Source organism: Spermophilus citellus, assembly GCF_964194105.1.
Source record: "Spermophilus citellus genome assembly, chromosome: 19".
Classification (NCBI taxonomy): domain Eukaryota; kingdom Metazoa; phylum Chordata; class Mammalia; order Rodentia; family Sciuridae; genus Spermophilus; species Spermophilus citellus.
In genome coordinates this window covers 914,620-926,934 of record NC_138201.1, presented here as the reverse complement: position 1 = coordinate 926,934, position 12,315 = coordinate 914,620, and the positions used below count along the sequence as shown (strand labels likewise).

The window sequence follows — 12,315 nt, the reverse complement described above, 5'->3', positions numbered from 1 at the left end:
AGTACCAGTTTGCTTTTCTCCAGCCACTCAGCAGGGTGAAGGGGAGTGCGCGAACAGACAAAGACAATTTTTTGAGTGTCCTGTATGTGGTGATCATTTAATCCTCTTAATGGGACAGTGAGGTCAATATATGCCACAGCCATTGGACATTAAACCTGAGTCGCTGTCTCAATATTGTTAGGGTGTCTAACAAATTGCAACTTAACCGTCTGATCTATACCCAGAAAATCATGAACACAGACAATACCAGAGTCAGGCTTTTATAGGAAATGCAGCCTGAAGTCAAGGGACGCTTCCCACCCGTGAGCAGCCCGTTTGGGTTCCCGTGCCGGTGTGTTTCCTTGTGATCTTGGCAGTGCTGGCTCTGTGGATGTGGCTCACCTCTGTTTTCTTCTTCTGAGTGACAGATTTGAGGGTAAGGTACCGTGAGTTGCTCCCTTCCCTTCTCCGTTGCCGTCCAAGGCCGCCCACCTTGAGCAGGGTGTTGGCCAAGGAAGACCTTTCTGTGGAGCTACCACTGCCCGTGGGCCAGGGGGACATGACCAGCCGCCCCCCCCCCCGATCCTTCTTCCTGCTTCTCTGTAAGGGAAGAATCATTTTCTCCCAGAGATTCCCACACCAGTTTAAATCACCTGACACACAGCTCCTTCTGCTGCTTGAGCCACAGGGCCCAGAGGACGGATGGCTGTAATAAATACTGGACGTTTAGCGTCCACTGAACCTCAGTGCTGAGGATACAGCGCCATCGGGGACTAAGTCTGCCAGGACAGGCAGAGGGTTTTCTTTGAAATATCTCTTCTGGGCGGCCGATCTGGAATCTTAATTTTGTAAAACTACAGGGAGGAGGGGGACGAAAAGTCAGCTGCCGAGCGGTTTTGCCGTTGCTGTTGTGGAAACGACTCTTTAGGAGTGCTGGCTTTACCTTGTGGAACATTCCCGAGCACTTAGACCCTTTGCAGGCTGGCTGTCGGCTCGGGTGGGTAAAGGTACCTGGGGGCGAGCTCACTCTCCTTGTGCTAAATCAGGAAAATGGATGTGTAGCTCTTCTCCTGGTGCACTTTCCAAGTCCTGAAATCCCAGAGCCCGTTAAAAAGCATGGCGCTGCGGTGGGTATTTTAATCCTGGCGTCGTTTCCACGATTCGGAGGAGTTGGAAACAGCACAGAGGAGTTGATTCTGCAGGGAGGCTGAAGGAGCTCTGGCAGTAATTACATCAGGTGGAACCCTGTGCACCTGCCCAGAAGCAGAGGTTCCCAGGAGCCAGAGCTAATTGTCTCCGCAGTATCGATCCCCTGTTAGGTGCATATCCTGCTTCGTCAGGGGCATATCCTGAAACTCAGCAGCACAGAAGGCCTGTTAGGGGTAAACTTAGATGAACTGATACTAACAGCTACTCGTTGTCACATGTAAACATGATCCTATTGATCAAGTCGAGCACAGATCATTCCAGAAACATATTGGACACGTTTCCACTGATGGTGTCAGCCACGGAGTTGCTGCCTTTCCCTCGCTGGTGGGTGAGCCTGAATGTGGCGGGTTTTCTCCTGGACCCAACACAGCATCTTCACCGGCACGCAGCTGGTTTGTTTGTAACATGTGAAACAGGGTCCATCTGCCTCACCATCCGCACCAAGGCAGCTCACCCCCAGACTGCGTCCTGGGCATCGTGAACACTCCACGGTCGCTGGTCTTCAAGCTGGGCTGGAGAGAGCCTCAAGGAGTTGACTCTGCTGGTGGCAGGTTGACCCAGTCTCGTCTCCCTTTCCATCTCCAGAGCCCTAAGCTCCTGCACTCCTGGAATCCCAGGCAGGGACGAGGGTGTGGAATGGAATCACAAGTGGGGTTCTGAGCGTGGTTTTCTGGGGAAATACCAGGGTGAACACCATCCATGACTTTTGTGTCTCCTGGCTTCTGTTTCCAGGGTGTGGAATGAGCACAGGGCGTGTGGGCTATGAGCACCACTGTGGAGACCAAGGGCAGAGGACAGGTGGCCCGTCTTGCACGGACCCCCATCCATGGCCAAGGCTGAGTAATGGCTGCCTCGGGGCCTTGTTCTGAGACACAGTGGCAAGGGAGTGGCCTGACGCAGGTGCGTGCCCACTGTGACCACAGCCCTGGTGCAGATCCAGCATGGAGCCGCTGTGCCCCTCACGCACCCGCTGAGAAGGGTGCTGCCTGGCTGAGGGGGGGTGTCCCTCGTGGGATGTGCGGCCGATGGCCTGTTAGTCCTGCTGTCTCTCTTTCTGTTAGTCTTGCTGTGGGGCCTCCAGCGTGTTGTGTAACTGCTGTGTGCCTCGGCGTCCCCCCTTCATGCAGTGACAGTAAGAACAGTGGCCACCTTACAGGGTCGTGGAGTCAGGGCATCACAACACGCTGGGCACCTGGTGGCTTTGTTCAGATACGACCTGCGTGTGGACGGCGCACACTGCCCATTGGTCATGAAGTAAGCGTGCCCATGTGGCTCTCAGCCAGGTGCCAAAGGAAGGTCGGGCGGGCCCAGCATCCTGAAAGGTGCTGCACCCACCCCCTTTATCTTGGAAGGGGGCCACTTCCCAACCTGGTAGCCTGGGTTCGTCTCCCCTGGGTTTGAGCTTGATGCAAATAGAACCTTAAGCTGCGCCCTTCTCCATGCCACCAGCATTTCCTCCCTGTGACCAACCCGCTGACAGGCGCTGCCTACAGGAGGCAAGGTGGCTTTGGCTCGTATTGCAGAGGTCAGCCCAGGGAAGGTTGACCCCGTTGCTGTGGCCCAAGATGAAGTGGCACATCACGGCAGAAGGGTGTGTGGCGGAGGAGAGCTGCGCGGCTCTAGAGGGGTCAGGAAGCAGAGAGCGCTCTGCTCACCACGGGCAAACCATGGACCCCACAGCCACTTCCCCAGGGACCCACCGCCCCCAGCCCCACCCCGCCTGCCTATGGAGCCACCCCAGTAGTCATTAATCCACTGACAGGTCACGCGCTCTCAGTCCGTCTCTGAAATCTAGACAGGCAGGAGCTTGGGGGATGCCTCGCCTCCTCCGCAGCAAGCACCTGCTGGGTTAGTGCCGGGTTAACGCCTCTCTCCCAGGCTGGTGAGGCTGAGCCCGCGTCCCTGTCCCTCCGCCCTTTGGATGCTCTCTCTACGCGGCTTTTGCTGAGTCTGTTAAGCAGACAGGGGATCGGCACCTGGAGCCTGGTCTGAGAGCCAGCGTGGCCAACCTTCCCAAAGCACAGAGAAAACTTGAGCTTGGGTTTTGAGTGTTTCATTCCTTGTTGTTTCTGAAACGTGGACATCTGTGGATGTCACGGCCATCTATCTGCAGGAAAAGGGGCCCAGTCACGGCCTATGCCGCTTCACAGTTGCTGAAAGGCTCAGAGGACCCTCTCTCTAGCAATAGTCCTCCTCTCAGACCACCAGGAAAACACAGTCCAGCGACAGAGCCACTAGACATCATCTGGGATAAGTCTGAGGGGACACCAGCTCATTCAGCTCTGTGGCGTGTGCCTCCATGTCGTGACTCACTCAGGCTGGAGGAGTAGCCTGCGTGCCCTGTTTCCAGTATTAGTTTATGCAAACAGCTTGAATTTTATTAAATGTGCTTTGGGATTAATATGTGCTAAATGTCTCATGTTTTTGAATTGTTGTACAGTTAGAGTCGATTTAACCATAAAGCAGAATATCATCTTTTTATTCTAATGCACATTTACATCAGAGGCATGGGGCTATTTAAAGATAAACTGAGATAAAAATTTAAAGAGTTTATTTGAACAAGCAGCATCTCCAAACCAGGGGAGGTTCTGGGGCTCCACTGAGGAGAGGGGAAGGCTCTTATGGGGAGCCCAGAAATATGGCAAGGACAGAGTCTGCCTGGTGACAGGCACACAGTCACTTTATTGGCCTGTCCCACTGGAAAGTCCTGGTTCTGTTACGGTAGCTTAGTTGGCTTAGTTAGTCCCAGGGTTTTGAAATGCAGGCGTTGACAAGAAACAGCTCAGGCCCTATGTTTGTGTCTGTCAGTCAGGTGAGGCCACACGCACCCCAGGGGACTCGTCTGCTCCCGGACCCCTCTGCGTTAATTCCCGTTAACAGAGCCACACTCGTTTCAGCACCCGCTTGTGAGCAGGCTGAAGTGCCCCCAGGGCCTGGGGATCCTGTGACTTTGTTCTCCTGTGGCTCCGGTGCCTCATGACAGTGTGTTTTAGTGACCCCTGGCTCCTGTGGTCACAGGCTTGAACACCGGCCTTGGGGTGGAGCTGAGCAGGTGGGTGCAGGCAGCCTCTTGGTTCTGGTGACCACTGACACGGAGTCCAAGACAAACAGCTGGCCTGCTGGAGCCCACCCCGGCCACATGGCCTCCCTCACACCTAGAAGCCCTTTCATTTCTTGGAGGGGGTGCAGCAGGTGTTGCCTAGCACAGCCTTGGGCAGCCACAGTCCCCAGGACGCTGCAGATGTCTGTTACCTCCCAGGCCCTGCCAGGCGCCCCCTGGTGGCCGTCTGTGCCCGTCCCTCCCCTTTGGGACTGCCCCGTGTGCTGTTCTGCTTTGCTCTTCCTCCACCTTCCTGCTGCTCTTTCCGTGACCTTCTATTTGTGCCACATCTTCAAAGTGCAGCGCTTCCTTGGGTTCCCCGCCATGTGGGTTTGCCCAACTTACCAGGGCTTGGTTCTCTCTGGCCCTTCAGGGTGCACAGGGCACAGAGGTCCCCCGGGGTATCTCTGCAGCGCACATTCCCGTGTGCGTCACATGTCCCTTTGCCCCACATGAGTGCCCAGCTGCGTGCTGTCCGTGGGAGGAAAGGCGGGGAAGCTGTCCTGCAGCCGTGCATCTCCCTGGTGGGCAGCCTGACTGTGTCTGGCAAGACCCTGTGCCGAGTGTCATCCAGAGCTAGACCTACCTGCAGGGCCCTGTGGGTGAGAGGGAGGTGTCTGCGGAGGGTGGCTGTGTGACACAGAGAGAGGTGGACGTGGTGGGCCTTCCCCGAGGGACCGTGTAGGGAGGTAAGCTGGCAGAAGGGCCAAGAGGGCTAATTCCCCAGCAGCAGTTAGGAACCTTCCTGACGAGAGGCCAGGGCCTCACTCCAGGCCCCGGGCAGAGGCCAGGCCCACAGCAAGCAGAGGGAGGCCCTGGGAGGAGGAAGCCAGGCAGGTACCTGGGGAGCACTTGGCCGGACGTGGCAGTCCACTGTGAGCTGGAGGCTCTCCCACAGCGAGTGAGTCTCCTGGGGAGAGGGTCTCCCTCGCACACCAGCCGGCTCCTCCTCACCCTGGTGAGACCAGGGCTGGTTCTGCAGCTGCCCCCCAACCGTTCCCCAGAAAGGAAGCGTGCCGTGTTGGTGATGCAGGCGGCCTCCAGGCTGGGGGTGGGGATGGCAGTGGAGCCCCTGGCGAGGGGTGGGCAGCATGGGAGGAACACCGGGCCTGGTCCCAGTGGGGACACTCGCAGACAGGAAGGGCCCCAGGTGCCGGGATTCGTGATCCCAGAGTAGATGGTCCAAGTGGACCTCTGACCCTTCACCTGGGCGAGAGGAGCACCAAGCTCCTGGATGAACTAGGTTGGGGCTCGGGGTGGCCTGCGGATCCTGCCCATCACTGTGCTGCTGTCCTCTTCTCTCTCCTGCCCCCTCAGTGTCCTGGCAGGTGGCTTGTTCACTACCCACGTTAAGCCAGAGAGAGGAAGGGTCCTGTCCACTGGAGCAGTTTGTGCTGCAGCTTCCCCCTGGTTGGGGGGCACGTCTCTGGCTCTCAGAGGACCTCTGTGAGTGTGCCTGGGCATCTTCTCTGCTTCCCGGGACCTTCCTGGACGCGCTGTCCACCCTTGAGGCCTCTGGACACTGAGCACGTCCAGCACCCACCTCGGCATTCCCAGGCTGGCTGGCACAGACCCGAGTTAACTGTTTCCCCTCCAGCTTATCCGTGGGTTTTTCGTTATCTGTCGGTGTTCTCGGCACGTCCCTGCCTGGCAGTGGGAACAGGTAGAGCCTTCCCGACCGAGCAGACGTCTCCCTGTCCGCCCCGCTACCCCGAGGCCTGGCAGAGGTGGTCCACCTGGAGCTTTCCCCTGACCTCCAGTTCTCACTTGCTCGTTAACGTCAAGTGGTGCATGTCTCAGAGACAGAAGGGACTCAGACACTTGAGCACGCCCTGGAGACCTCACGTGTGGGAAATGGGCAGCGGGTGTGCGGGGAAACGCCCACGCACGCTGTGCTCAGGTGGTGATGGCCCATCCTCTCTGTGTTAGAACCTGGGTCAGCGCTGGTGTCTGAGGGCAGAGCTGACTCTCCATTAGGCCCAACCCCGCCGTCGTGGTCTGAAGAAGGGACAGGGCAGGGGCACCAGAGAAGGGGGACCCAAGCTCAGGCTCCTGTGCAGAGCAGCCTCCAGCCTCCACCCGCTGACAGTGGCGCCATTTGCCTGACAGCGCGAAGGGCCTCAAGCCGGGAAAAGGCTGAAGATCAAAGCCCCAGCCTCCCAGATCTGCCCACGTGTGCCCTGACAGACAGCTGGCATCTGGTGCCCGGTCAGTCCTGGAAACTCAGTCTTGCCCGTGCCAGAAGTGGGAGGTGCCAGAGCGTGATGTCCCCTGAGCTGCCCTGGTTGATTTTATTTATTTTGATAACCCCTTCAAAGTGAAGGAAGGCATGTACCTGGCTGAGAGCCGTCGACTTTCCAAAGCTCAGGGAAGCCCCTGCTGTCCCCAAGGCACATCCGGCCACAGAAGAGTGCCAGCCCTTGCCACTTAGGTGTGGGCTGTGGACTGGGCAGTGTGAACCCCAGCTTGAAGGCCGTCAGAGTGAGCCTGGGTGTCTCCTCGGCCCCAGGTGGCCATGGCGCATGTTAGAGCCTTGGTTTAGAACAGCAGCAGACGGCAGTTTTCCACCATGTCTGGCCCCACACCTGCTCTTGTAAGTAGGTTTTCCTGGAGCTCAGCGGGCTCCTCTGTCTTCTTTCTGGAGCTCAGCGGGCTCCTCTGTCTTCTTCCCGAATCGAATGGTTGGGCGGAGCTCTCCTGGCCGCGGTGGGTGGTGTAGACGTGCTGCTCTCAGCCTGGTCGGTGAGCCGCTGCCAGTCCACGGGCAGGTTTGGGGCACGTTCAGAAGCAGAGACAACTGGAACTGGAGCCGCCCACCACCACTGCCAGGCAAGGGGAGACCCGCCCCACGGGGACACAGCCTCGGACGACCTGCGAAGGTGGAAGGCGTGTGGGCAGAGGTCCCGTCCTCCTCGTGGTTTGGTCGTTCATCCTAATGCAGAGTGAGTCAGGCAAAATGGCGCCACTGTCAGCGGGTGGAGGCTGGAGGCTGCTCTGCACAGGAGCCTGAGCTTGGGTCCCCCTTCTCTGGTGCCCCTGCCCTGTCCCTTCTTCAGACCACGACGGTGCTGCCGTTCCTCCTGGTGGCCTTGCTCCCTAGGTGTGTCCCGGCCTGGCATCTTGGTGAGGCCGTCAGATTGGATCCTGCCTCCTGTCCCCCTTGGACTCCCCTCTGCTCACAGGCCGCGTGTGCCTGGGCCTAGCCAGCTGCTGTGTCCCTGTGCTGGACTCTGGCCCTGCAGCCCTCGGGCTAGTGAACAGCCCCCAGGGCTTTCCTCCTGAGGCTCGTGAAGAGGACCACCTGCCTGTGAGATCGTGAACTGGAGCAGTGTGGCCCAGGAGGCCACGTGCCCCACACCTGGCATAAGATCAGGTGCCACGCCTGGCGCCCGAGCTCCGGTAGCCCAGGCCTGCAGAGGTTCTGAGGCTGGCCCCACAGCACCGGGATCCTCTTCCCAGCTGCACCTGCCCCGCAGACCCCTGGATCGAGCAGGACTCAGCAGTCCCTGCTCCAACAAGCCTTCCACGAGATCCTCATGGTCACCTCAATCTGAGAGTGGTGGCCATGTTGTCACCTCCACTTCAGGCCAGGAGTCAGCTTGGCCTCCTTCACAGGGTGGAGCAAATGCACTCCTCTGTCCCCTTCAGTTAGAGTTTACGCTGTCCCCGGCGTCCCAGAGAGTCCTGCTCAACACGCTAGCCTCGCCTGGGACGTGCCCCCACGTGCTCCGCGGGCTCACCTCTGCCAACGCTCTGCGGTCTCTTCCTGTCTCCTCCAACACCTCCTCTGTTTTAAGATTGTGGTGCTCTTGTGCCTCTGCGTCAGAACCTTTGAACTCAGAGGGCATCGGTAGCGCTAAAGGGACTTCGCTCTGCAAACGGGAGGTAAGGGGGTCTCTGGCTGAGGGTGGAGTTCATCCGCCAGGTTTGCAAACGCAGTTTCTGCTCCACCGTCTTCAGCGGGACTTTTCTCCTCCCTCTAAGGGAAGACGCAGCCACGGGTTCCGTAATTTCCAAGTGACTTTCTATAAACTTCGTGAAATTACCCGTATTGAGCTCCGTCCTTGAAGTGGATGTAATTCCTTTTTGTCTCTGTTACGGTGCCGTCATCTGCTTCTTCCCACAAGAGCCTTCTTTCCTGTCATTGTCTCGGTGCGTTTAATCTTCCCGGCCTCTTCTTCTCTCTCTTCATCGGTGAGTGTTCTGCTGTGCTGCCGTCTCTCGTCTTCTCCTCCTGGAGGCAGCCTGCGTGGATTGGCGGGGCTCTCTGCACTGTTTGGGGAGAGGGAAGTGGTCAGATCGCTCAGCACTGGACAAGTGTCGTGATAACAGAGGATTTTAAGATGGAGATGTTGAATCAACTTCTATGTTTGGTCAAGAAAATTGGTTCATAATACCCTGCAGCACAAGGTCTTTGCTGAACCTCTCTTCGACGTGTGAAGAATGGAAAATCATTTTTTATACACGATTTAGAGTTTCTTTACCTTGACTGGTGTTCACATCTGCTTCTCTTACAGTCTGTGATTAGGGTGAGTGGTGACCTTCCCTGGGTTTTAGATGGATCCCCTCTTTCCCTGTCCCTGGACGGGGCCTGGTGTGGTTGCGTTTCCTATGTTCAGCGTCCAGGCAGGGCTCCGGCCCTGCTTCCTCTGGTCTGTACATGTTCCGGGTGCCATGTCTCTCTTGCAGTGGCCAGAGGAGCACAGAGTGGCTTCTCTTCCTGATTGTAATCATTGTGAAGCCCCAGTTCATGAAGGCCACTGCACAGTGGAGTCCGGTCCCCTGTGTAGGAGGGTCTACAGAGTTTCATAATACAAAATCCATCACAAAATGAGCTCTGAAACTCCCTCACGGTACCTGTGCATTTCCATGCCTGTAAGCGGGAGAGCCCCCGTAGGGTGGGTGACTCCATGTGGGTGAGAGAGCCAGGAGCTCATTCTCCCAGTCCTTCAGGAGTCCTGCCCCGTGAAGGGACTGGCAGTGAACGTGCTGATGTCCCCCTCCCATGTGGTGATCAGCGAAGGAGTTGATTTCCGCAGAGCCCTGAGCACACGTACCGGCTCACAGGACTGGTCAGTCTGCTCTTCCACTGTGTCACAGTCCACGCTTTCTGCCGCTGTGAGGAGGGCAGAAAGGAGGGTTCTGGGAGACTGGCCATCAGCCCTTCCCGGATCGGCCGCCCTCTGCAGTGGGAGGGTACCCCCAGAACCCTGTGGGCAGGGGTCACACCTGACTCGGCACTGTTACCACCTCCAGGGACATAGTGGGGGCCTGCAGAGGAGCGGGCTGACGTGGGAAGGCGCTGCAGAAGGTGTTGTCTGTGACCCCTCCCGTCCTGTCTGCTCCAGGCGAATGGTTTAACTACATGTGTCTTGTGGCTTGGCGACCCCCGCCCCACTGCCCGCAAGCCCGGGGTGCTGACTGGGCTGATACTTGGATATCACCCGTGGACAGCAGCCACGCCCTCTACGCACAGCCCACGGTCGAGTGCACCTGGGTCCACGTCCAGTCGGACTCTCCCTGACAGAAGGGCTGCGTCAGCGCTCCCTGCCGCCTGCCAGCCTGGGGCCCAAGGCCAGCTCTTGCCGTCTAGAGCCCACCCTCCTGCTCTGGCCTCCAGAGTCCTTCTGTTCTTTGTCACTGATTCTATTTTCAAATTTTGTTCATTTATTTTTGGTACCAGGGATTGAACCAGGCTCTTAGCCACCGAGCCGCATCCCCCAGGCCTTCTGGGACACTGTCTCGCAAAGTTGCTTACTGCCTGGCTACGTCACTGAGGCTGGTCTGAACTCATGGTCCTCCTGCCTCAGCCTCCGGGACTCCTGGGATTCCTGGCATGTACCACCACACCCGGATAATTCCATTTTTTAATTAACAAATTTCAGCCTGCCGTATCTGTGGTCTTTGTTTCATTCCTTAGATCATTCAGTGCTGTGATCTAGTGTGTTATTACAGAGGATTTGGAAGTCATTATCATCAAGGATGTTTCATTGCAAGACGACCCCGTAGACATACTTTGTGATGAAATATGAAGATCACATCATAAAAGAACTGTCTATTTGATTACAAACTTGTGGTCATCGGATTTCAAATTTGAAACTGAGACACGACGTTTTGGTCTAATCCAGTGAGCTGTTAAAGAATGTCTTTCACTCCGTACGTTAGTAGTGAAGCACACATGCACACACGCACACACACACATGCCGGTGCTGGAGAGAGAGAGAGACGCTGTATCCTAGGGCTCCACAGAAGAGATGACTGTCACCTCTGTGCTGCTGATGACACCACTGCTCACCTTCGTGATGCACAGAGGGTGGTGGGTGCCCTGGACCTGACTCTGCTCAGGCCTCTGTGAGTCTGTAAGGCAGCATCAGACCCTCTAGCTCCTTCTGCCTGTGTGGACCCCAGGCTGGGCAGGGTCCCATCAGGATGGCATTGCAGCCTGGGGACACGCTCTGTGCCTCTCCTTTTGTCTCCCCCTCACTCCTCTGCTGCTAGGAGGAAAGCAGGGATGTTGTTGGCGCTCTCAGAGCACATAGTTACTGGCCGCGGTCAGCTGAGTCACCTTGTTCAGTAGTAAGATCAGAGCCAGGTGTGTTGTGGCCCAGGGGTATTCAGGACCAGAGATGGGTGTGTTGAGGCCCCAGGGGTATTATGGCCCAGCCATGTTAAAGACCAGAGTCCAGGTGTGTTGAGACCCCAGGTGTGTTACGGCCTAAGGAGTGTCATGACCCAGGTGTATTCATGATCAGAGCCCAGGTGTTTTGGGGCCCCAGGTGTGTGTTAGAGATCTGAGTCCAGGTGTACTGAGATACCAGGTGCATTGAAGATCAGAGCTCAGGAGTGTGTGGCCCAGGTGTGTTGAGGACCAGAGCCCAGATGTGTTGGGTCAGCAGGGGTGTCATGGCCCTGGAGTGTGCAGCCCAGGTGTGCTCATAACCAGAGCCCAGGAGTGTGCAGCCCAGGTGTGTTGGGTCAACAGGGGTGTCCTGGCCCAGGAGTGTGCAGCCCAGGTGTGTTGGGTCAATAGGGGTGTCATGGCCCTGGAGTGTGCAGCCCAGGTGTGCTCATAACCAGAGCCCAGGAGTGTGCAGCCCAGGTGTGTTGGGTCAACAGGGGTGCCCTGGAGTGTGCAGCCCAGGTGTGCTCAGAACCAGAGGCCAGGAGTGTGCAGCCCAGGTGTGTTGGGTCAACAGGGGTGCCCTGGAGTATGCAGCCCAGGTGTGTTGGGTCAACAGGGGTGTCATGGCCCTGGAGTGTGCAGCCCAGGTGTTTTGGGTCAATAGGGGTGTCATGGCCCTGGAGTGTGCAGCCCAGGTGTGCTCATAACCAGAGCCCAGGAGTATGCAGCCCAGGTGTGTTGGGTCAACAGGGGTGTCCTGGCCCTGGAGTGTGCAGCCCAGGTGTGTTGGGTCAACAGGGGTGTCATGGCCCTGGAGTGTGCAGCCCAGGTGTGCTCATAACCAGAGCCCAGGAGTGTGCAGCCCAGGTGTGTTGGGTCAACAGGGGTGCCCTGGAGTGTGCAGCCCAGGTGTGCTCATAACCAGAGCCCAGGAGTATGCAGCCCAGGTGTGTTGGGTCAACAGGGCTGTCCTGGCCCTGGAGTGTGCAGCCCAAGTGTGTTGGGTCAACAGGGGTGTCATGGCCCTGGAGTGTGCAGCCCAGGTGTGTTGGGTCAACAGGGCTGTCCTGGCCCTGGAGTGTGCAGCCCAAGTGTGTTGGGTCAACAGGGGTGTCATGGCCCTGGAGTATGCAGCCCAGGTGTGTTGGGTCAACAGGGCTGTCCTGGCCCAGGAGTGTGCAGCCCAGGTGTGTTGGGTCAATAGGGGTGTCATGGCCCTGGAGTGTGCAGCCCAGGTGTGCTCATAACCAGAGCCCAGGAGTGTGCAGCCCAGGTGTGTTGGGTCAACAGGGGTGCCCTGGAGTGTGCAACCCAGGTGTGTTGGGTCAACAGGGCTGTCCTGGCCCTGGAGTGTGCAGCCCAAGTGTGTTGGGTCAACAGGGGTGTCATGGCCCTGGAGTGTGCA

At 57.6% G+C, this 12,315-nt stretch overlaps 1 protein-coding gene across 1 annotated transcript in view; it reads left to right on the top strand.

The window, feature by feature from the left end:
- SUCLG2 (succinate-CoA ligase GDP-forming subunit beta) overlaps positions 1–12,315 on the top strand; it is a 182,167-nt gene that overhangs the window by 127,054 nt on the left and 42,798 nt on the right. The gene's annotated exons all lie outside the window — the stretch shown is intronic.